This window comes from Protopterus annectens, chromosome 16.part0 (assembly GCF_019279795.1).
Source record: "Protopterus annectens isolate FY-2018-M chromosome 16.part0, PAN1.0, whole genome shotgun sequence".
In the NCBI taxonomy this organism is placed as follows: Eukaryota; Metazoa; Chordata; order Ceratodontiformes; family Protopteridae; genus Protopterus; species Protopterus annectens.
This window is the reverse complement of record NC_056750.1, coordinates 85,562,754-85,588,485: the sequence shown is the minus strand read 5'-3', so window position 1 is coordinate 85,588,485 and position 25,732 is coordinate 85,562,754.

The window sequence follows — 25,732 nt, the reverse complement described above, 5'->3', positions numbered from 1 at the left end:
ATTACAGTTTACAGCAAGCCAGTGGTGACACTGCTTTACAGCTCTGATGTTACATTGCAATACTGATGAAAACTTAACAGTATTATATATTTGGGAAGTGTGGAATTTGAAGGCACAACCTATGACTATTCTGTAATACTGAACTGCAGTTTTGCCCTCCAGTGTAATGCATGCATACTTCCTATTACAGTTGAGAAATGAATGCTCAGTTTGATATAACTATATAATTAACCAATAAGTGTGTCATGATGTTGTAATGCTAAAATAACCCTACTGTCAAGATGCCTACAAACCACATGCATCTTGCATCCATGCCAATCTAGTGGCATGGGTTTGCACATTCAGTTTCTGGTCTGTGATGGCTGCAGAAAAAAAACAGAACAGAACAGTATACCATTAAGCATACCAATCCTGACAATACCCAGCTTTTAACTATGGCAAGTAGTCTCTGTAATTAATACGTACACATCTGTGGGGTGCCCCCAGTCCTACATTCCTTGATCCAATGGTTGAGCGTATCTCTCTTCTTCATCATAATGTGTCTGGAAGTGATTCCTACAATGTTCACTGGTGCAGGGGATACCGGTAGCACTCATCAGAGCCCAGGCCAGACTATTCCTTGCTTCTGCCTTGTAATACAAGCCATGATAGTTCCTCTGCAAAAGCCTGGGTTCATGTTCCTACACAAGGAGTCCAACAAATACTTTTCACTCCTGGATACCCCATCTTTGAGCACAGAATCTCAAACCTCTCCAGTAATGCCTGCCATGCCTATCACAGACAAAGACCAATGTAGAATGATTTTTTTTCCTGCCAACTGCAGGTATTGCCCTTACTGGGAATGCACACTTTCTGGATTTGCAAAATTTGAAATTGTTGCACAGCATTTACCATTATGCAAATACATCATGCAACAGTACACCCTGCCAGGAAATGTGTTTGCGTGATGGTCAATACTATCAATTGGAAGTATCCAGTGTATGTTTCTGGCTGTCTGGATCCTGTCTGATCCCTGGATGGCCCATTCATCTGGTTTGTGCACTGCCACCCTATGGGCAAATGAGATCGGCATAGCCAAAGCTGTTTGTGCTAAGTGGCACATCACACAAACAGTGCTCCCCCATAAAAGAAAAAGGTATAAAACATAGAGAATTAGTTGAAATGTGGGAATGCAATCTATGACATAAACTGTAGAAACTGTTAGTACACATGAGATATGACTACATAGGTCTGGATCCCAACTCTTATTGTAATGTGCTATCAGAAAATAGGAGGGGGTCTTATCCATCTTTGCCCCAACAAACAATTTTGCAGCAAATACATGACATCATTCCTCACACAACCAATTGCAACTGATTGTACACTGATATCAAAGCGTGACTTGTTATTTGTAAATGTATTCTATAATATATTTCAATGTAGTGCATTTAGTGATTACACAACCCACTATGATTATTCCTTGTAAATATACTGCTGTGCCCTACCTTTCTGTGTTTCTTGGTCATTTATTGGTTATCTGACCAGTACTCAGACACATGCAGTGTGTAATCCAGTCTATATCATTTACCTTAAAATGTTTGAGGATACTCACTGGGAACAGCATGATATGCAGTTGCTATCAAATTAACGGAAGGTTGGATGGCACAAACAGCTGTAGACCACTGTTTTAAGGATGGAGAGCAAAGGTGGGTTCCTGCCATGCAAGGGTAAAATGTTCTTTCAAGGGGCATGGACCCAGGTTGAGCTACTGTATGGCACAAACAAGGATATGTTGTTCTTGTTACTGTCCTTGGTTTGCATCCTGCTGGATCTTGTTAGGATGGTGAAATCAGAAACTGTTATGTATTGCATTACTTTCAAACTTCTCTCTGTTATGATTTCCCATTACAAATGTATGGTGTTAAACTGAGGGCATGCAGTGATCATCATTACTTTGGGGGAGGTATGAATGTGAGAATCTTTGAAGCCTGAGGCCTATTACTGCCTAGACAAATAGTAAGCATTGTGATACATATGTATAAATGTTTCAGGGACAGGTCCTTTGAATGAGTGTTTAGAATTTCAAACGTGTTTTATTAGCAAAATTATTCATGTGCTTGTTCTTTATGGGTGGGGGAGCAAAGAGAGGTTATTGTTATGCCACATACTAGAATGGATTTTTCTTTTGGGGGGTGCAGTTGAGTTACTGCCATGGCACATACAGAGATATGTTGGCCTTGCTACTCTCCTTGTTTTGCATCCTGCCTGTCATTAATATTTCACTTCTGTAGGCTGTTTCATGTTTTTCCACTGGGTACTACTGATTGCCTATCTTTACTGTTTTATCTGGTAACAGTTACTTTGTAGTTATGTGATACTTATGTGCATTATCATTCTGTTGTTCTTTTAGGACCAAAATTATCATCGAGACACAGACCCCCCCCCCATCAGTGAGGCAGAGAATGCAATCATTGTGGATGTGCTCCATTAACATGGCACATTTTCTCAGAAGGGGTGTTCCAATATGCCAGAGAGGCTGAGACTATGGCAGCAGATCATTGCAGACATAAGTGCCATGGACAGCCATGGCCATACTTATGAGCAGGTGCACCACAGGGCCACTGACATGATAACATCTGCACAGAGATGTGCAGTTGATGTTGTCCAATACCAGATGATAACCAGGGTTGGGTCTCCTATAGGACCATCTCTCATTCCCAATGAGGAATTCCTAGTGAATCTTCAACAACAGGACAGCTCACAGAAGAGTGACCCACAATATGTGATTGATGTGGGTGCCCCTTCTTCTCAGTCCCAGGAAGAGTGTTCAGGTAGGCTTTGTTATATGACCAGTTACACAGTGTTGTATAGTAAAACAATTGAAATAAATGTTACTTCTATGTCACATGCCTTTTTTGGGGGGTGGGTGATTGAAGATTGGTATAGTAATAAGCCAAGTTTGGAGTTGATAGCCACATTCTTGTTGAAGGAACCCATCATACAGATCGAGTGGAGTACATGTAGTAACCCCTGTCTTACTGTTAAATGTGATGATGTTGGCCTTACCTCTTGCTTAACATATTTCAGGGCCATCAGGAATTCAGCAACTTATGCCTCCTGCAGATGGTAAACCAAATCAAGTTATTTCAGTACTGAAGATCAATTTCTAGAAATATAATGTGGCATTTTGGGCCTGCTGTGTGTATTGCTGTACTGTATGTAATAATGGCAGAGCTGTTATTTGTTTATCATATATTGCACCATAGTAGTGTAGGTATTAATGTCTGTCTGAGTGTGGGCCCTGTGCCACTTGATGTGAAGTGACTCATCAGACACTGATGATGGTAGCAAAACTGAGGCACAGTCAGGGGGTGCAGAGGTTGAATCTGACACAGAGGTCGACATCCAGACACTCCCTCCTGTTTCCTCAGACACAGCCAGTAGACCTATGCCACCCAGCCCACTGAGGCCACAAATATAGGACAGGTGGAGGGTGATTACATTGAGCAGGGAAGCATGGCTACTTTAGCTTCAGTGCCTGTTGAGTCTGGCCATAGCCAAAGTGTTGGCAAGGAGCCATGCAGCAGGGTTGATAGGTGTGCTGGGAGGGGGCCTGTTGTCCATCCTCCACCTGGTGCAGGTGTCTCTTTCCATGTCACACAACATATGTTTAGGGCCATTATGAAAGAACAAGCACATTCAGAAAGGCTTTCCAGACAAATGCTCAGGGTTGTGAATGTTGCACACTTTGACATATGTGACTGCTTCTACTGTGTCACCCATTCATTGGATTGGATGAATGACATGTTGGAACGAGGGGTGTTTGTCATGGAATGTGCAGTGTTTGTGATGGAACATCTGCTGGGAGAGGAATGGTGCCCTTGTGGGCATAGGTCAGCCACATCTGGTGATAGCCAATGTTGGCATTCCTGATCACACTTCTGTAGTGGCAGTACTTGTGCTATTACATTGGTAAGTGTGCTGTCCACAACCAGATGTGGCGGACCATGGGGTCATGGTCCTGGGTATTCCCATGAAGGGAGTACATCCATCAATCATTGGTCATGCTCAGGTAGCAGCACTCTATCTGACCTTGAGCATGGAGGTGCCTGTTCAACACCTGGCAGAGCCAGTTGTCATGGTCGAGGGTGACAACAATGAACTGCCACCTCTACCATGCACTGCTCACACCTGTATAACATACCAAGACATAGAGCTGGTACTAAGCTTGGCTATGTTCATACAGACTCTCACACACCACTTTCACATGGAGGACCCCTACAGACACATGCGTAGCCTGCCTGCTTCCCTTTCTCCCTCACACATACACACCAACCTTTTGTGTCAGCCTAAGTCTCTTGCCCCACAGCACCCTGAGCAAGTTATGGTAAGCCATATCCCTGTTTTCTCGCTTGTAGATTCAGGAATAGAAAAGCTTTGTGTCTGATGTACAGGGTGCATAGCTACATTATGACTAGTATATCTGCATTTGTGTTTTTGAACTGATAACTGTACCTGTCAGTTATATTTGCCTTGCCAAAGGATACAGTGGATAGTATCCTCACATCAGTACTTTCTAGTGTATTCGCTTGCAAGGGTTGTGAAGTCAGGAACTGCAATGTGCATCATTACTTTATAACCTTTTTTTTTAATGTTTACCAGTACATACGTATGGTGCACATCGTAATGCCATCACATTCAGATCTCAGGATAGTATAGCATTGTAGTCATACTAATCAGAACAGTAGTACAGTATAATGCTCTCTTTTGCATGAACTTCACCAGACACATGCAACAGCTAGACAGATCACAGGGCTTTCTCATCAAGATAACACAAGGACCTAATAACCATAACATGATGTCATCTTCCAGGCATTGGATTAAATTGTAACTGTTATTCTAAGCCTATTACTTTTGTTTTAATCACTTGGGCTTTATGTCAATTGTCTTTCATTAAGAATGTTTGTAGTCTACACTTTTGTGGGAGGAGATGGTAGTCTCTGCTCTTCTGAGTTGGGAATTGCTGGTTGAATGGTTATTGTAGCTGTTGTAAGCCCCTTTGTTGTGATTTAAGCATTTGGCCTCCAAACCAGTTATTTTACATTAGTAATGTCTGTGGTGTAGACTCTTGTGGTAGGGGAAAATAGCCTACACCCTTCTAATCTAGGAATTGCTGGTTGAAGGCTTATTGTGTCTGTTACTGTGACATTGTCTTAGTTTTGGTTTAAGCATTTAGGTTCCAAACCACTTATTTTATACTAGGAAGGTTTGTTGTCTACACCCTTGTTGGAGTATTCTACTGAATTGCTGCTTTATTTAAACTGCTTGTACTTCTGTTGTGATTGCGATTTTCTACAGATTGGATTGCCAGTACTTCTGCATTTTATAGCATAGGCTTGATTCAGGCTTGCTTAATTTTAGACAGTTTGGTGTCATTTGAGCATTATAACCAGCCCTCTTACATTAAGAAGCCCCCCCCTGCACCCTTTTGTCAGAACTGTGCAGCCAAGAACCATTTGAGTTGGGGATTGCTGGAATAAGGCTCACTCTTGGCCTTTCCCTTTGTTTACTTTTTTAAAATAGTTTAACTTTGCTTGTATTCCAGTGTTGTGTTTTGGGGGGTTTGCACTCAGTTTACTGTCACTGCTCAGAGCTTGCACTGCTGCCCTGTGAGCAACTGATGTGTGCATTTTGAAACACTGACACATTTTTGTAACCCTAGCCCTCCATGGCATAGATACATTTTGTTAGTCTTACACCAAAATCTGGTCCATCTAGCCCACTCATACTAGTTACTACAGTATATACCTTCCATAATGGATTGGCAGTTTCTCACCATTTCTCCAGGTAGCCCGATTTACATGGGTATCCTGAGGCAACAGAGCAAGTGCCTCATGTATACTGACAAGCAGTAACTGCTAAAACAAATTAATACAGCATGTGAGAGCTGTATCTATACAATGAATTTGGAATCACTTTCCTCACATAACAACAAACTGGATATTAAAACATGTTGTCAGCACACACAATTCACCTCTTGCATATAACAAGCTCACAACAAATAAGCTCACATACATGGAGGTACTTGCTCAAAACCTATCTAAAACTCAGAACCCTTCCAAGCGCACACCTACTACACACAGTGCAGACCCGACAGAATCCACTACACATAAAAATACACACGCCAGTGTCTCAGGCAAAACACATCAAAACCAGATGTCTTGCAGATAAGCAACTCCATAGTGAGACACACAGATGTCCCTTTCACCAAGCTGAACAAGGAGATGGTCACAGTCAGCTGCCTGTAAGATACCAGGATCCGTCAGATCATGCACGCACTCAAGTTTCTCAAAAACAAGTATTGTTATGACTCTGTCATAGTCCATGTTGCAGTGAATGACTGGAGACGTACCTCATAGTACTATATGAAGGTGCCTGTCTCCCCCATAGTGACCTTTTTAGTCAATGTCAGAACAACTAAAGTCCCAATGTAAAAGAATCCACTAGAGACAAACTGAAGGTCATGCTGCTTAATGCAAAGAGTGTAAATCAGAAACTGCACTCACTGGACCAACTCCTTACCTTAGAAGATGCCCATGTCTGTGCAGTCTCACAGACATGTTTCAAGGCCACAGATCCCCCTGACCATGGAGGAGTACAATGCCTTTCACATATTCAGAAATCAAAATGAGCATAAAATAACCAAAGGCAGAGATGTATACATCTTTATTAAAGACAAATACACAGCAAAACTGGTAAAAAGAGTACAAATCCATAGCTCTACTCCAAGTCCAGTTAACTGTATGCAAAACCTTCCATATCATTGTTAGCTACAGGTCTCCCACCATGAACCACAAGTACCACTCTGTGTACTTGGACCACCTTGAGTCACACGCTTTACAGCCACACACCTTGGTCATGTGGGGTTTTAACTATTCTTCTATTGATCTGGAGTCATACATGTGCACAATCACACTCACCCTAATGTTCCTGGACTTTGGTAATACACATGCTGTGTAACAGATAGCGTGCACCCCCACAAGAGGCTTGAATGTCCTAGACTTAGTGCTTACTAACATAGTGGTTCTCTGAACTAACTCCTGTGTGGTGACCCTCTTCCCAGTCAGGTTGGATTACAATTCAGTCTTGTTCACATTCACCATCATACTCGACACCTGCCTCAAGAGCAGAAAGGAGGAAACATTTATCCAAAGCAAACTATAGCCTCCTAACTGATGCCACAAATAGTTGCAACCCCCCTGCTACCACTGTCAACAATGACTGCTATTCAGAGGTGTGCACAAATGGCCTGTATATACACCTATATGAATGTATATAGTCATCTGAACGTGAATGGCTCAGAACAAGGTCCTCACAGAAAACAGGCCACCCTGGTGGGCATCAAGCATACATTGGTTATACAATAAGTGGAAGAAGGTAATGTCTAAACAAGAGGGAATTGACTCAGCAGAGGAAGGACACACTCCACAGCTTGAACCAGGAAATTACCTATCTTGTAAAGTCATCTAAGGTCATGTATGAACCTAAACTAGCATCCCTAACTAAAGATAATCAAGAGGCATTATTTAGCTATGTCACAAATCTTAAAGTGAAAAGCCAGCTTTGTGCCAAACTAGTAATGCACAATATCACTCCTACTGACTCTGAGGCCATCACTAACCTACAAAAAGACACTTTGGAGCAAACGTCACCCCCCCCTGGCTCCACCAGACATACCCCAAAGAATACCTGTCCCCAGTCTACTACCTAGTATCTGCAAAGAACAGTTTATAACCACATTCTCCATGGGCAGAAAAACAGCATCTGTGGGACTGCATAACATCACAGGCAGCCTATTGTATGGCCTGAAACAGGACCTACTAGAACCAGTTGGCACTCTCTTCAACCACAGTCTAAGTACTGGCTTTGTCCCAGCAGACGGGAACACTGCAATGGTAATGCCCTTGCACAAAAGAGGTCCATCAACCAACCCTGGGAACTATTGACCTGTAAGCCTCACCAGCCTTATCTGCCAGATGATGCAGAGAATAATCATGGACCTTATCAGCAAAGACATGGGTGACCTTCAGTCTGTCATCCAGACACAATGTGGCTTTATTAAGGGTAGAGCATGTTTATTAAAAACCAGTGGATGAATATGAGAATGTGACAAAAGCCCTGGATGAAGGCAAAACAGTACATACAGCCTATCTTGACTTAGCCAAGGCATTTGACAAGATCCTCCACTCAGGCATCATTGATAAACTCACACAGCATATCTTGCATACAGAGAGACACAAATTCATAAAGTATCAGGATTTGCAGGCAGAAGAGAGAGCAATGTGGAATAAAGATACTCAGATGTTCCAATGGTAGTAGGAGCAATGGGTCTTACAAAAAAGAATTTATAATCATATTTAGATATGCTACCAATGCATGTAACTCCATACGAATTGCAGAAGGAGTCATTACTGAGCAGATTGTGGGTGCTGCAAAGAGCACTTTTGGCCGACATCAATGACTGAAACAATACTAGTTTCATGAACTTTAATTGCACTTTGACTTAGGAATGGGATCCATTCCCATAATGGTATTAGAAATCCAAAAGACTTGGAGAAATTAAAAAACTGGGAATTAACCCATATGTCACTAGGGGGGTAGCCAACTGAAACAATGACAGAACACATACAGTCAAACTTGGGGATTCCACCTCTAGCAGCAGACCAGTTACCACTGGTGTACCACAAGGATTTATGCTGGGCTGCCTATGGTTTGAAATGTATTTCTCAGATGTTCAGGAGAAAATAGATGGCCTGTGGCTGACTATGTTCACTGATGATTGCAACCTGGGTGCAATAATTGAGTGCCCCAGTGATGCTGACATACTGCAAAAAGGCCTTATGCAGACAAAAGATCGGTGCCAAAGCCACAGACTCAAAATCTATGCTAAATAATGCATTATCATCCCTTACAGCCAAGAGGAAGTCCCTGCACATTACAATATTAACAGTACCCCCCTTAGCTGAAACCCTGTGGTGTGAGATTTGGGAACACAGGTTGATAGCACCCTTAACTGTGATCACCATGTGTCCACAGTGGTAAGGAAGGCCTTCTCTGTTACACATCTCATAGGTTAGGGCATCACATCCAGAGCTAGGGATGTTTTAACTCCTCTGTACCCATCCCTGGATAATTTTAGGACATGCCCCCATAATACCACTCTCTTTCTATTGTCCAATGATCTGTGGATACAACCTATCTACTCTCTACAGTCTACCTATACTCTTACCTGACTTTCTATTACTGCTAACAACAAATGAACTTATAAGTATATATTTCTCCTTGGTATCTACTTCCTAAAACCATGCCTTTAATGTACTAAAAATTGTTAGCCACTCTCAATGTCATACAATTATGTATAAAACTTATGATGCTTTAAAATCTATGTATAATTATGTGTGAAACTTATAATGCTTTACAAATGTATGTCTTTCACATTAACCTAATGTACTGTATGGAACTTTTCTCCATGGTTCCCTGCTGAAAACGGGCTACTAGTCCAGTCAGATCTTCCTGGTAAACAAATGTAAAAAAAAAATAAATAAAAAATCCCTCATCAGACCAATAAGAGAGTGCAGTGGTCCATTGTGTATGTACCTCACCAGACACAAGCAGCAGCTGGAGAGATCTCAGAGGTTTCTCACCAAGACAATTCAAGGCCTGCAACACATGACTTGCATGGACAGACTGAAGGCCCTTTCACTATACTCTGTATCTTATAGGCTGATGAGAGGTAATTAGTGCCTGGCCTACAGAGCAGTCTGAGACCTTGGTCTAAAAGAAATGTTGCACATCCACAAGTCACATAGGACAAGATTCATTCACTCTTGTGATCTTAATCTAGTCTGCGACATTAACAGGACATGCTGGAGTGACAGATATGTCTCCCAGAGATTGCCACTCCTCTGGAAACCAATCCCAATTCAAATAAAACAGAGCTCCTCAATGAACCTGTTTAAGTGTAACTTAGCCAACTGGATGGGAGAATGTAAATTTACCCCAGGTGTGTCACACATGTCCCTCTTGGATAAGGGCAGTCAGTGATGATCATACACTTTACAAATATAGACCATACAAGTCAGTCAATAAGCGGACAATGGTATAACATGGCTAGGCATATAAAGGCCCTAGGGCCAATAGCCTTGTAACCTATGAACCTAAGGTGACTTCTGTCTGCCTGGGCTCCAGGCCAGTGTCTGTTCCTATCCTGGTGGGATGGTTGTCTATGTAATAATCTGATATAGCTGATTATATCAGCATTGTCTGTTGAGAATATGGTGATAACAAGAGTCCCACATGCTGGTGTAAAAGTATCTATGTAATGCCAAGTAACATCTCACAAACACACTTGACTGTATTGCAAACAGAACCCCTTATCAAAATATTGCAATTTATGGGATTGGGGCAGCAACTGCAGGACACACAGTTGGTCTTCTGCCTGGACACATGCACACAGTTGACTGCAGTGGAACAGAACTCATACCTTTCTAAGTATACAGACTACATAACTCAGTACGTGCACAGTTGACTGCAGTGAGAACAGAACTCATACCCAAGTATACAGACTACATAACTCCGTACTGTATGCAGGCGCCATGGCACTTGCCTGAGTTTTACATGGCTGCAGGTAAATCTATTGTAGATGATATCAGCAGGCCATGTGTGGGACAACAGGTTGGCCAGTAGCTTAACTGTTGAGTGTGTCCTAGGTGTGTAGAAGCCTAGCTGTCTAAAAATACGAGTGCCCTTATTGATCATAGGTTCATAGGTTCATAGATAGGTGCTAGGCTATCGGTACAAGGGCCTACGTAAGCCTAGCCAACAAAGTTCCATGGCTTATATCACCCAAGAAAGTTATTTTCTTGTGCCACTGTCGAGCAGAGACACAGAAGAGATTTTTCTTGAAGAGTGCTAATGTAGAACTTTGCTTGACATAGATGGGTAGCTTGTTCCAGAGTATAGGAAGTCTCTTGGACAGGAATCTATCCCTCCAGCGTGTTCTGTTTATTGTGGTGGCAAGGTTTACATCCCTAGAGCGTGTAGCTCAGAGGGATTGGGATTTCTTTAGGTGTAGCATGTCCAACAGCTCTGTGTTTGACATAGCTTTATATGTTAGGCAGAGATCACCTCAGAGTAGGCGATATGCTACAGATATGCTACAGAGTAAAGCTGGAGTTTTTTGAGGCTGTCAGTGTAGGGCATTTGTTTAAGGCCAGTAATCCTCTTTGTGAGGTACATCTGTGGCCTTTCCAGCTGCTGCACATGTCTTGTGAGGTACACTCCAAAAGGGGTGTTGTACTCTATAATGGGTCTAATGAGTGTAGAGTAGATGGGAACAATGACCTCTTTTTTCCTGGATGAAAACCCTTTTATGATGAGGTGTGCCATGTAGAGGGACTTCCTGACTACTGTGGCGATGTGACTATCAAAGGAGAGACTACTGTCCACCTGGGTCCCAAGGTCTCATCTCGCATTCGGTGTTAAGTAGATTGCTGCCTATGTGGTAGTTCATGGATACAGAGTTTTTACCAAAGGGGATGACACTGCACTTTTTGGCATTGAGCTTGAGGCCATGGCTCTGACACCAGACATCTGTCTCAGAGAGGCCCTTCTGTAGGATGTCCACATCATTTGGGGACTTGACTATGGCTCCTAGTTTGCAGTCATCTGTGAACTTCATTAGCCAGAGGCCTTCTGTGTTGGATGTTTGAGTTTAGCAGAGTAAGGTTGTCAGCACCACCAACTGACCCTGTCTATAAGGGAGCACACAAAATTATATATTACACTTTGTAGTGTGGTTGATGTATGTGTGTAAAAAATGCTGAGCCCCCAGGGTTGTACTGCTTGGTGGGGGGGGGGGCAGCATGTATATATTGTGAATATATGAAGTATACTGAGAGTGTGCCCTAAATTTCCAATGTATCCATGTGTAATTTTATGTCATTCAAAGGAAATGGGCAATAAACACCAATAAGAAAGCATCATATATACAGTTCCATAGTGCTCTGAGCTGCAGATTTGCACAATGATTAGCAAAGTGTACACACATGCGAGTTACTCCTGTTTGCATGTTGGTAAGTGGTGCGCAAACATGAGCAGCATTGCTAACGTCAATAGAAATAACACTATATGGCATATACTGTATTCAAACCCAGGACCTTGTGTGTGCCAGTCCTACACTTACACCTGCTGCCAAAAGAATGTTAAGGAAACAGTTGTATATGTTGCATTTTATTGTTGCAAACTGCAATGTCACAGCAGCAAAACAAAGATTGAACACTCAGTACTAGAAGCCAGTGCCATCTGTACTCCAGGCCAGGCTTTCACAATGGCCAAGGGCTCTAATTGAATGTATCTGGTTACTATTTTTGGCCATCTGCTTCATTGGTTGTCTGCCGCACTTCTTGCAAACCCAATAAAAATAGCCATTACCTGCTTACAGTATTTTCACTATGCAGCACATCACACAAAAAGGGCAATAAAACAGAAGAGGAATAAGAAAAAAAACTTACTAACGGACAGATATGAGTAAAATAAGTGTCTGCTGTCACATGTTAAGGTACTTTCTGGACAAAACCACCACCATTTATTTCATTACTGCACTAAGTTAAGATATACAAGGATGTACCATAATATTATAAAAGGGTACATTCTAGGCTCTGGACTTGTAAATGCAGCAGTTGAGACAATTTTATTTCGGGCCTAGAATTTCCTTGTGTCTACTCCCATGGGATGGAAGTATGCAGAAAAAAAAAAACAGAATGTAGACTAGATTGATGCTTTAGAGCTTGTTGAATAGCTCCACTGTACTGAAATCACCAGCTTATGCTGTAACTAGCACCTATAAAAACATCTGCTACTTTACTGAATATATATGAACTCTGTTAGTGCCCATTGGTGCAAGATGTGTACCTACACACTGCTGCATGCACCGATGCTGCGAGCACTGATGCTGAAATAAAGTGAACACAAGGGAACTTATTACTTTTGTCCATGTCTGTGATATTGAGCAAATATGCAGTTCATAAAGTAGAGGGAAGGTTGCAGAGCCTGTAGTAGAACCCATGACTTTCTATACTCTATCCATAGACATACACATGCTGCCACAGTAATAGCTATGTGGCAAGAGATGATAAACTTGCCATTCATTCCTCCATTTCCCACGGTTGTGCTAAGTGCCACATTCTTCAAACAAGGACAAACATTTAAAAATTAATTTTGATGTAATGTGAATAGATAAGATACATTTTAGCAAACAATAAAGAGGACGACACAGAAATCCTCCAAGAGGGTCTCACCCAAACAAATGACTGGTGCCAGAAACATGGCCTCAAGCTGAATACCAAAAAATGCATCATCACCCCCTTTGGGGAGAGTGGTGCCCCCACAAATTAGCACATTAATAATGTCCTAAGCACACAATCAGTCATGAGGGATTTGAGCACCCATGTTGATAGCAACCTGACTTTTGACCACCATGTTGCTTCCGTTGTACAGAAAGTTTTCTACATGGCCCACCTCATTAGGAAGGGTATCTCATCCAGGGACAAGGAGGTCATAACATTCTTGTATTCTTCTATTATAAGGCCCATTATTGAGTACAGTCTGCCTCTTTCAGCATGTACCTCACAAAGCACTTGCAGCAGCTGGAGAAACCACAGAAGTTCCTCACCAGATGAATCCAGGGTCTCAAACATCTACCTTACACAGAGTGGCTAAAGGTCCTGTCCCTCTACTCAGTCTGATACAGACTCCTCAGTGGGGACCTCTATCTGGCATACAAGGCAATCTCAGACCCCACCCTGATGGGACTGCTGCATATCCGCAAGTCAGGATCCACTCAAGTAACCCAAATGTGTGACCTCAACCTGGTCTGTGACATCAAAAGGACTTGTAGGTGGAACAGATTTGTGTCACAGGGACTCCCCCATCCATGGAATAGACTCCCTCTCCATGTCAAGCAGAGCACCTCATTATCCGTCTCCATGTCAGGCAGAGCACCTCATTATCCATCTCCATGTCAGGCAGAGCACCTCATTATCCCTCTCCATGTCAGGCAGAGCACCTTGTTATCCATCTCCATGTCAGGCAGAGCACCTCGTTATCCATCTCCATGTCAGGCAGAGCACCTCGTTATCCATCTCCATGTCAGGCAGAGCACCTCCTTATCCATCTCCATGTCAGGCAGAGCACCTTGTTATCCATCTCCATGTCAGGCAGAGCACCTCATTATCCTTCTCCATGTCAGGCAGAGCACCTCATTATCCCTCTCCATGTCAGGCAGAGCACCTCATTATCCCTCTCCATGTCAGGCAGAGCACCTGATTATCCCTCTCCATGTCAAGCAGAGCACCTCATTATCCTTCTCCATGTCAGGCAGAGCACCTCATTATCCGTCTCCATGTCAGGCAGAGCACCTCGTTATCCATCTCCATGTCAGGCAGAGCACCTCGTTATCCATCTCCATGTCAGGCAGAGCACCTCATTATCATTCTCCATGTCAAGCAGAGCACCTCGTTATCCATCTCCATGTCAGGCAGAGCACCTCATTATCCCTCTCCATGTCAGGCAGAGCACCTCATTATCCTTTTTTATGCCTAACCTGGATAACTGGATGGGAAACCAAAAATACACCCCTGGGATTCCACCTGCGTCCCTGCTGGATAGGGGCATCAGGTGCTGACTTGTCTAAACATGGGATAAACTCTTGGCTAGGCTTATAAGGGCCTCAGGGCCAATAGCCTAGAAACTTCCTATGATCCTATGATTCATTGCTTGCATGAACTTGTACACCACACACCTGCATGTACACCTCTGTAAGTGTAACCTGACACACCCCCTTGATGTCATCATTCACTGTTGCCATGCATTCAACACGAACAATGTGGAAGTGCCTACTTGAAGTGAACATCCCTGCATGTTTACAGATTTTTGGGATTCAGCAATTCAAATGAGTTTTGACCTCATTTGCATCTTCACCGTGTTGACAGCTCTGAATCTACATGGATGACAACCGCGCAGACAGGGAAACTGAAAGACAGCTGATGTTGTACAGTCAAGGAGGAGTTCAGGTTTGGGATTATATGCTTCATGGGGTTTACACTTTTAACTGTCTACATTAGATACGATTACATTGTTCATTTGGGGATGGAGGTGCAAAGTGACATTTATGTCACAGCACTTAATAAGGACCTCTTGCTATTTTTAACATAATTTTCTAGCATCCAACATGCCTGGGAAGGTCATAAACTGTATGTTGTTACATGTTAGGGTCTGTTCTGTACAAATATACAGAAAATTACTTGCTCTATTTTCCATGTAGACTTCTGTATTCAGTAAACGTTTGCATGTGTGGCCAACACGAACATGAACTCTACATCATTACTTTACATTTTGTTTACTCATTGCACTGTGTTCATTTCCTTTATTGGCCTACAGTTCAACTACTTATGCTGTAAATTGCATGCCACAAAAGTTTCTGTGTTTGCACATGAGTGAACATCACTATGCAGAGTTTACTGAATCTAAAACTTTTCGCAGTCATGTGTGCACACGGTCAAACTTAGTGTGTAGGCTTTATTGAATCCCCCCGTGTTCAGCTTCATTTTTAAACTTGTAAAACATTTGTGACTGCATCAAGGGAGCTGCTACCATATCGAAAGACATTTTAAATGGACGTTTACATGAAAGATTAACTCTAAAGTTGTTTCATGACAAAGTATACCTTTCATCTAACATCAGAATCACTCAGGGAAGCAGGTTTACCAGTCTATATAAACCATATATGGTATGCAAAAATAGGTTCTCCTCATATTTAGTTAAGGTAAAAAGAGACTTATTGGAAGAATTAAGGAACAATAGGTATTTAAGAATAATGAAACCGAATGGGGGGGGGGGGGGATTGCCCTTATGAACAGTATTGTGTGCAAGACTAAGATGCTGGAAATATTACAGGATGAAAATAAATATTCCAGAGTATCAATGCACAAAATAAATATTGCCTACAAAAGAATTTATGTTGACTTATACGATGTTTTAATAGAAGGGGTTACAGACAAGGATATGTTTGAATTCTTACACAACAAACCAAGAGTCACTTCTATATTCGGAATACTGAAGGTGTATAAGAATAACAGTGACACAACTTTGCACCCCATAGTTGCTGCAGAAGGTTCAGTGACAGCTCCCTTAGCTAGGCTTCTTGATGTTAAGCTTAAGAAACCAGTTATGAGGGGCAGTACATTTTTCAAAGATTCATGGGATTTTTTTGAGGAACATCAAACAGGACTTATTAAGGGATGCTATTATGTTTATATCTGTTGATATTGTTGACCTGTTTGGTTCAATACCACATGAGCAAGGACTCGAGTGGTTCAAGGAAGCTTTGAGGCAGGCAGAGTTTTTAATGTAAAATGAGTTTAGTTCATGTTTACGACTTATTGCATTGATCTTAAAAATGTTTTTATTTATTTCCAGAGTGAATTCTTACAACAGATTAGTGGAGTGGCTATAGGGGAGAGGTGTGCTTCGATTTATGCCAACTTGATTTTGTCTATATGGGAAGAGCAGTTTGTTATCCACAGCAAATACAAAGACTGTTGGGTATTGTATAAGTGTTTTTAGATATTTGTATTTTTTGGACCGATACATTTCAAACGTTTTTCGAATTGTTCCAGTACATCACTGAGTCTACTGTTTTTTTTCGGTTTACTTACAATATTGGGTTTAGTGAAATAAATTATTTAGATGTAACTATTTACAAGGATGTGGGCAAATATGAATCAAAGGTGTATAGGAAGAAAACATATTCTAACTTGATCCTCCATTTCACTAGTGCACACCCATTTTCACTGAAAACGGGAAATAATTAAGGGGCAATTTGTAAGGATCAGCAGAATGACCTCCGACAAGAATAAGTTTCTTAAGAAATGTGAAGTTTTAAGAAATATATTTATCATTTGGGGGTTATCCTAAAGATCTGATTACAGATGCAAGTTGCAAGGTGGTCAGGAACAGAAATATAAATTTGCTCCTATTTTGGGTAGTAGTGATAGGATCTTGACAAATGACCAAATGGAGGTGGCTTCCCATGTTGTTGAGGAAAGAATGGATGGAGGATCGATAGTGCATTTGTGACTGATGTGGGGATTCTGTTGTTATTAGGAAGATTATGGAAAGGAAATGGACATTTAGTAGTATGTCAGACCTCAAATTAGACTTTAATATGCCCCTGAAATGTATTTTTAGGAAAGGTAAAAATATCAACGATTTATTGGAGTGTAATAAAGGTATGACAGGTAAGCAGGGTAGGAACAGAAAAGGTACATTCAAGTGTGGGATGTGTCCACAATGTCCATCCATTAGTAATGTGGAAAGTATATTTGTGTAATCTAGGGGCAAAAGTATCATGGTAAGGCATGCAGTACATATCAGAGTAGTGGTCTACATTGCAATATGTGTTTCCTGCAAAGCATTTTACATTGGAAAATTGAAAGAAAGCTAAGAAAAAGAATATATGAACATATTGATGCTATTTGGAGCAAACACCAGAACAATGCTTCATACAAACATACCTTAAATTGTGTTGGAGCTAAGTTTCCGTTTTTTGTTATAGAAGAAATTCTTATGGATTTAAGGGGAGGTATTTGGGAAACAAAATCAGAGTATCGAGAATTATACTGGCAAATAATTTTAGATGGCAGTAGACCACCAAGGTTAAATGATGCAGTTTCCTTACCACCAGTTCTGAAGCTTAGGGCAGCCAGGCTCTAAGAACAACAGTTTTATAAAAAATACCTTTTTGGCTAGGCTTATATAGGCCCTAGGGCCAATAGTCTAATACCTACCTATGATCCTATAAGTAGTGGTTTTAATGTCACTGTGATGATTAATGTATTTATCCTGCAATGACAGATTTTGTCCTCTAGATTATGACAAAGAATTGTAAAAGCAAACAGCTCTCTGTTGTTTTAATAAATCTGATTTTTTATTTTATAACGTTTTTTAATACTTAATACATAAGTTGAATTCAATGTATATTTTGAAATCTTTCTAATACTGTGCTATGTATTTGGAACAGGGATATGTGCATTTTATAGATGAAATGTTTTAGATTATCCATTTAGGCAATGTGAATTTTATATACTCTTTTACACAATGTTTTTAATGTTTTTTGATTGGTTTAATTTTGGGAGACTGGACTTTATTGGTGGTTAAGACTTATGGTTTGGGATAAAGGCTTGGCTGGCTTTAAATTTATTTCACATCTGAGGAAGTCTTTTGACGAAAATGTAAGGAACACTTGTATATTCTGCAGAACATTTAAACTTACATATAGGAAAAAAAAGCTTGTTTAATTCAGTAATATTAGGTAAGATAGCTAATCTAGCTAGTGTATTTATGATAAAGCTAGAATGCAAAAAATAATTATTGAATGTGCTATTTACATTTACACTGGGTTCTAGATTGAACCCTATTAAGAGGAATTCTTTGTTACATAAAAGATGGCGGTTTGGGTTTAATAAACCGAATTGTATTTATAGCCTCATAGGATTTATATAAATTATTGACAGGAATAAAGGAAAAGGGAACATTGTTAATGAAGATTATAGAGGAAAAATATAAAGCAATTTAGGAAAAGCTTAAATGTTAAAAAAGAAGTAAAGGAATTACTTGTATGCAAATGAAACTATATGAAGAGAAACTATTAATATGGAAGGTTGATTTAAAAATATAAAAATATAGAAAATATAGAAAATATAGAAAATAATAGCATGAAATATAATGGGAAGATTTTATTATATTTATCCTTGGAGGCATTTAGAGAAAAAAAATAAAAGATGTAAAAAGTATGTGGAATGTACATATTTTTTGTGAATGTTGTTTATAAATAGGCTTCCAGTAAAAGCAAATATGACGTATGAAACAATAAAAGACAGAATCTGCATATATTGCGGGGAATTGGAAATGACTAAACATGATTTTCTGAAATGCAAAATAATAAATCAATTATGGGAAGAAATATGTGACAAAGAATGTTTGAAATGATGGAAAAATGTGAAATGTATAAATATGGGCATGATAGAATATGTATAATATGAAAACAAAACTAAATGGTATAGCTAGATGAGATGAAAGGCTGTTTTGTATTGTGTGGATTGTCTGCAATGAAAGAATGATGATAAAACTAAATGGGAAATGGCTGCTGTCAGACATTTTGAAGAAAATCAAGTGTTGGTTTTGGAAAAAAGAGTGGTGGAATTGAAAGCTTAAAAATGTGATAATATGTGAATTAATTTTATATAATTGTAGATAATTGTAAATGAGCTATGAAATTTGTATATCTAATGCATATATTGTACATTGTGAATTTTAATAAAGGACCTCTACTGTTTTGGCATAAGGGATATGTGTCACTGTGCCACTACATGGAGGACGGAAAAGACAATGCAAATGATGTGGGGGGTTCTGGTACTGTTTGGTACTGTTAGCCAGACAGCAACAGCATTAACGTTATCAGAGAAAGAATTAGAGATGAAACAGACATTAAGAAGGATGGATGGCAAAACGGGAAATAATAAAACAGGTAGCTGAGCCTTTTAAATGAGAGTAGAAGGTGAGGGAAGTATTCAATCCAGAGTCAGACGATCTATTTCAGCAAAACCTTTCTGTGGCAAACGTTACGACACATGATTGTGTTGTTACAACCCTCCAGTTGGGAGGGTTTCAGGATAATTTATTGCTGGACATGGTTAATGAGAGCCGAAAAAGGGCAAGGGTGTGTTGTGGGGAGAGCTGATGGAAAGGAGACAGAAGGAAGAAGTGCAGCAGAGTGAAGGGATACAGGTTGGAAAAAACTGTATGCATAAATGATTAAAGCATGGAAGAATAGTAAGTTTAAAGAAAAAGAGACTGTTTAAAGTGTGGATTGAGAATAAGGAAAGTGCAACGTTAGGTAGATATAAGGTATTGGATGAACTAATTATGGCATTGGGAATGAAATCAAACAAGGTAAGAGCGTTTATACATATTAATAAAGAGAATTTTGTGACATGTTGGAGACTGGCCAGATGATGGAAAGATTTACAGGAATACGAGAAAAAAAAAACGTGTCAACATGGAACTTAGAAGCCCTTTATAGGGAAACTTAGAAGGAAAGTGTCATTCAATTTAGAACTGAAGTTGAAAAAGAGACTTTAAAAATAATTTATTAAACTTATGTAAAGGTATTGAATTTATCAAAAGTGTATGATAATAGGGGTTTATGGACTGGGGGCGTGGGATTGCAATGTGATTTTGAAACAAGAAAATGACAGTATTGTGCATATTCCAAATATTATTAATGTTCAAGATGACAGAGGCATGGTTAAATATAGAGGACAGCCAAAATGTGTTTTTTTTTTTTTTGTGTGGAAAAAAATCACTTAATAATTCTGTGAAAAGAATGTGCTTTGTATGTGGGGGCATAGGTCATGATGCAAGAAATTGTGAACCAAAATGTTATAAATGTAATAAAGTGGGATGTTTTGGGGGATCTCAAGAGAGAGGCAATAAGGTAGAATTAGGGGTGATAGAGGAAATAACGGAGTAAGGCAAAAAGGGTAAAGTTATAGAAAAGCAGTTTGAAACAGCAGAAATGCAGAAAGAAGACATTAATGTTGTGGGCAGAGAACAAATAACACAAAAAATTAAAACAAAAGAACATTTAAATACAGAAAATAATGAGGAAGAAGTGTCAGGGTTAAGTGATAGTGACAACTGTGATGTCCCCACGCTCGGCCAGTAATCAAGGGTTCTGAATTCTCACCACTAATACTGAAGAGGGACGTGCACTTGGAATATAAATGCATACACTCAGTATTTCCAGATGCATACCTCTGTGCATCAAGCACAATTTCCCTTAAGACCACACAGGGAACACACTCAACCTAGGGTCTGGATTTCTCTATATCTGTCTCCATCCAGGTTCCCAATAAGACTCCTCACTAGTATAGCTATAGGGTTAGGTCCTCAGATGGAGTGTCCAAGCCAAATCCTCCAGCACCTTCTCTGTAAGACCAGTGCTTTGTGTCCCTGCCCCAAGTAGCTGGCACACACACACTGTGATATTTGATTTTACACAGACACACACACACACACACACACACACACACACACACACACACACACACACAAACCTGGGAAAGGCTGGTACAGATTTAGCTGGTTAACCTTTTCTGTTCCAGTATCCTCTATTAAAACATATACATTTAATTCAGTTACAATAACACATGTACATTTCTTTTCATTCTAGCAGGGTCCACTGTTGATACATTTTAACACAAGCAAACCTCACAAATACATTTTCAGCACAAGCATTTGTCCAAATCAGTTTGTTATACAAATGACATATAATTATTTAAAAAAATTACAGCTAGCTGTGCTGGCACAAGTCACACATCAACTGCCCTACTTCTCCTAGCATTGCTGGCAGTACCTCATATCGTCACAACAATGTTAAATGGAATATGGTTAAACAAGTAAATATTCTATTGGCAAAAGGGTAAGAGAAAGAAAAAGGAAGAATATAGAAGATTTTAAGAAAGAAAACATAAAGGGAAAGGATGAAAAAAAAAAAAAAAAATATATATATATATATATATATATATATATATATATATGGATTCACTTCAGAAACTCGAAATACTGAAATATTGAATTTCAGTATCTCAAGCCCAGAAAGTTGAATCCTGAGAACAGCAAAAGTTCAGAAGTGCAAAATTCAAAACCTCGAATACCGGAGGTTTTGAATTTCATACTTCTGAACTTTTGCTGTTGTTATGTATTCAGGTAAGTGAGTGTGTGTGTGTGTGTGTGTGTGTGTGTGTGTGTGTGTGTGTGTGTGTGTGTGTGTGTGTGTGTGTGTGTGTGTGTGTGTGTGTGTGTGTATGTGTTAAGGGTTTTGGATAGGGGCTGTGGTGGGTGTCAGTGTGTTTTATTGCTGTGATGTGTATGCAAGGAGAATTGTAGCTTGTGTGGTGGTGTTTTGTGTGTGTTTGTATGTAGTGTGACCTCGGAGTGAGAATATTTAAGTAGGGAGGGGGTGTGGGGGGTGCAGCATGTAGTAGAGAGGTTATGTGTGTGTGTGGGGAGAATGGTGTGTGTTTATGTGTGCAATAGTACCATGAAATTCAAAATCTTTGGTATGCGCGATTTTGAATTTCGCGTTTTTGAGTTTTCGTGGTTTTGTGGATTTGACTTTCTGGGCTTGAGATACTGAAATTCAATATTTCAGTATTTCAAGCTTCTGAAGTGAATCCATATATATATTTCAGTATACTGAAATATCACTTACACAAAACTCATGTAACTGAGATGAAAAGGCTGACAGCATGAGAACACCGATGTCCTGGAATACTGACTTACCACTCCAGGTAAGTAAATGCTTGGCCATCCTGAAAAAAAATTTAATCAAATGAAAGCAAACCCACCAATCTGAGTGGCTGCACCCCCAACTAAATATACCAACTTTGGGATCACAGTACTGCGAGGGTAAGGGGAAAAGTTCAACAGGATGGCCAAGCATTTACTTACCTCGAGTGGTAAGTCAGTGTTCCAGGATGCCAGTGTGCTCATGCTGTTGGCCTTTTCATCTCAGTTATATGAGTTTCAGGTAAGTGATATTTCTGTCTACTGAAGTATATATATATATATATATATATATATATATATATATATATATATATATATATATATATATATATATAAATTTTGGGCCTTAATGTTAACAGTTTGAAAAAAAAATAAGAAAAAAGAATAGGAATTTTGGAATGGTGTAAAAAACAAGAATGTGATATTATTATCTTAAAAGATGTCAGATTTTTTATTGCAAACAGAAAGATATCAAACAGAAATATGGCGGAGAAGAATGTTATTTGGAATTTTGGGAAGGAGACTTGTTCTGGAATTCTTATTTTGTATAGAGACACAATAAAAGTGCTAGATGTTACCGTTGATATAACAGGAAGAACTACAGTCATTGATGTAAGATGGAGTGATCATGTATTCTGAATTCTGGTTATATATATGCTTATGTAACTAAAAAGGAGAAAGAAGAGATGTTTAGAAATATCAATCAATATGCAGCAATCAATATGGAAATTATTGTAGCAGGGGATTTTAATTGCAACTTGAGATTACAAAATAAGAAAGTGTACGATGTTAAGTTAGCATGCAATATTATAAAATGTGGACAATTAAAGATATGGAATCTAAGTACATGGACTTATAAAAGAGGAGAAAAAAAAACTGAAATAGACTATTTTTGATATCAGAAATTTTATCGACTGTATTAGAAGGTGCCATGATGACAGGGTTTTCAGTTCATAGGGCAATGTGGATTGAGATAAAAGGAAAATTTGAGTGCATTAAAATAGGAAAGGGATTAAATGAATAAATGAGGTGAAATGGGATAATGCAAGTAAAAAAGAAAAGTTGAGATGATGACAAGATCCTGTATGGATGAAAGAATTCTATAAAGATTGGTCAAGATGGTAGTTAAGTTTCAAACAGAAGTATAAAAAATGTTATATCACATGGGGAAAAGAAAAAATAAATATGGATAAGATAAAATATAACAAGGTAAATAATGATGCGATTGATTGTTTGGAAAGGCATGATCAACATTTTGTTATGAAGCAGCAAGAATTGCATGAATTAAATAAGAAAAAAGAGAACATTTTGTATAAGTAAAGACTCTTTTTGCAAGGAAAAAAAGAAGAAATTACACTGCATCTAAGTAAGATTGTTAAAGAGAATATTAGTGTTATGAGAGAATTGAAGGATTCAATGGGTGAAGTATACAAAATGCAAGAAAAAGGCCTGGCAACAACAAAAGAATATATGAATACATTACTTGAAGAATAGAGGATAAAATTAGTTAGAAATGGGAAGTTTATCCATTGTCTAAAAGAGATAAGAATTAGAAAAAAATAATGTTAGAAAAAGTAGAGCAGGTTTAGAAAGTTGTGAATCTAGATTCAGCAGCAGGACCAGACGGTATTGAATACAGGCTGTATAAGGACATGACAGTGGTTCAAAATGATTTATTAATAGATTAAATGAGTGGGTGGACAAAGAATTTATTTATACAGAATTATGTAGGAGTGTAGTTTGATTTATATGGGAAAAAGGTGACAAACATGAATTATATAATTGGAGACCAATAGCATTGAACAATACAGATTTCAAAATTTTCATGAAAAGTTTACAAAAAAATAATGGAGAAGAAAATATGTAAGACTATAAAGGGATATACATATGGTGCAAAAGAAAAAGGAGGTCGGGATTTATTATTGATGGTGCAAAAGAAAAAGGAGGTCGGGATTTATTATTGATGGTGCAAAAGAAAAAAGAGGTCGGGATTTATTATTGAGAATTAGGGAAATAGTGATGATATAATGCACAGAAATGTACATGCAAAATGAATGGCAGGAGCTTTAAGTAGGGCTTTTGATTTGATTCATCATTCAGTATTATGGGAAATATTTGAAGAATATAATATAAATAAAAGATAAAAAAAATAGTCAAAGCATTAGTAAATGGGTGGTTTAGTGAAGATATAAAGCTTGAGAAAGAGATTAGACAAGGTTGTCCTTTGAGTAGTATATTATTTGTGTTAGTAATGAAGTGATCTCCATACAGATAAAAAGACGCATGAATCTGATGAGATATACTTAGAATGAAGGCATAACAATAATGGGTCTAAATTAAATTAGCAAATGCTTAAAAAAGTGAATGTTGATTTATTGACCCCATGTAAGTGAAAGCTTACAATCCTGAACACTCAGAACATTGATTTTTTTCCACAAAAAATAAATAAATAAATAAATAAAAATAAAAACTTCAAAACATTACATAAAATGGGAGGCTTTGCCCCCCACACCCCCCTACTTAAATATACCAACTCAGAGATCACACTACAGCGACAAAAATGGCAAAGTAACGGAGGTGGCCAAGCAATTTGTTTCCCAGGGAAAGAAATCACTTATATGCCATTTCGTTATTTTGCTGTTTTGTGCTTTCAAGTTCGATCAAGACACATTCAGAGGATTGCATCTTCAATTATATAATAGGAACCCACAATAACAATTAAGTTATCATTCACAGACGATGTTGCTATTATTACTAAAGATAAGGTATGTATGAGTAAAGTGATATTTTACAAGGAACTATTAAGTATTAGGGTGTTCAATAAATAAAGAAAAAGTCAAGGATTGGGATCTGAAAGTTGGATTGAAGGAATTAAATTTAATATAACAAAAATAAAAATTCTTGGAAAATGGTTTGAAAAACAAGACATTATAGAGACAATGTTTGTTTGTGTCTTTTGGCTTTTCCCGGTTAGGGGTCACCACAGTGGAACTCCGGTCCGCTAATGATTGGCAGTTGATTTTTATGTACCGGCTTGCCAGGCCTGACGCACAACCTTCAACGAAAGTACACCCATTCACGCATGTCTCCATGCAGAAGACGCTCTAGCTGAGAATCTACATTATAGAGACAATATGGAATAAAAATACAGAAAACAAATATGTGTTTATTTTGGAAATCATTTAGATTGTCTTTTCTTAAAAAGTGTACTTAATTAACTTTATTTTGTTAGCTAAAATTGCATATTTAGCAGAGGGATTTTAGTTTGCTTTTGACTTTAGAA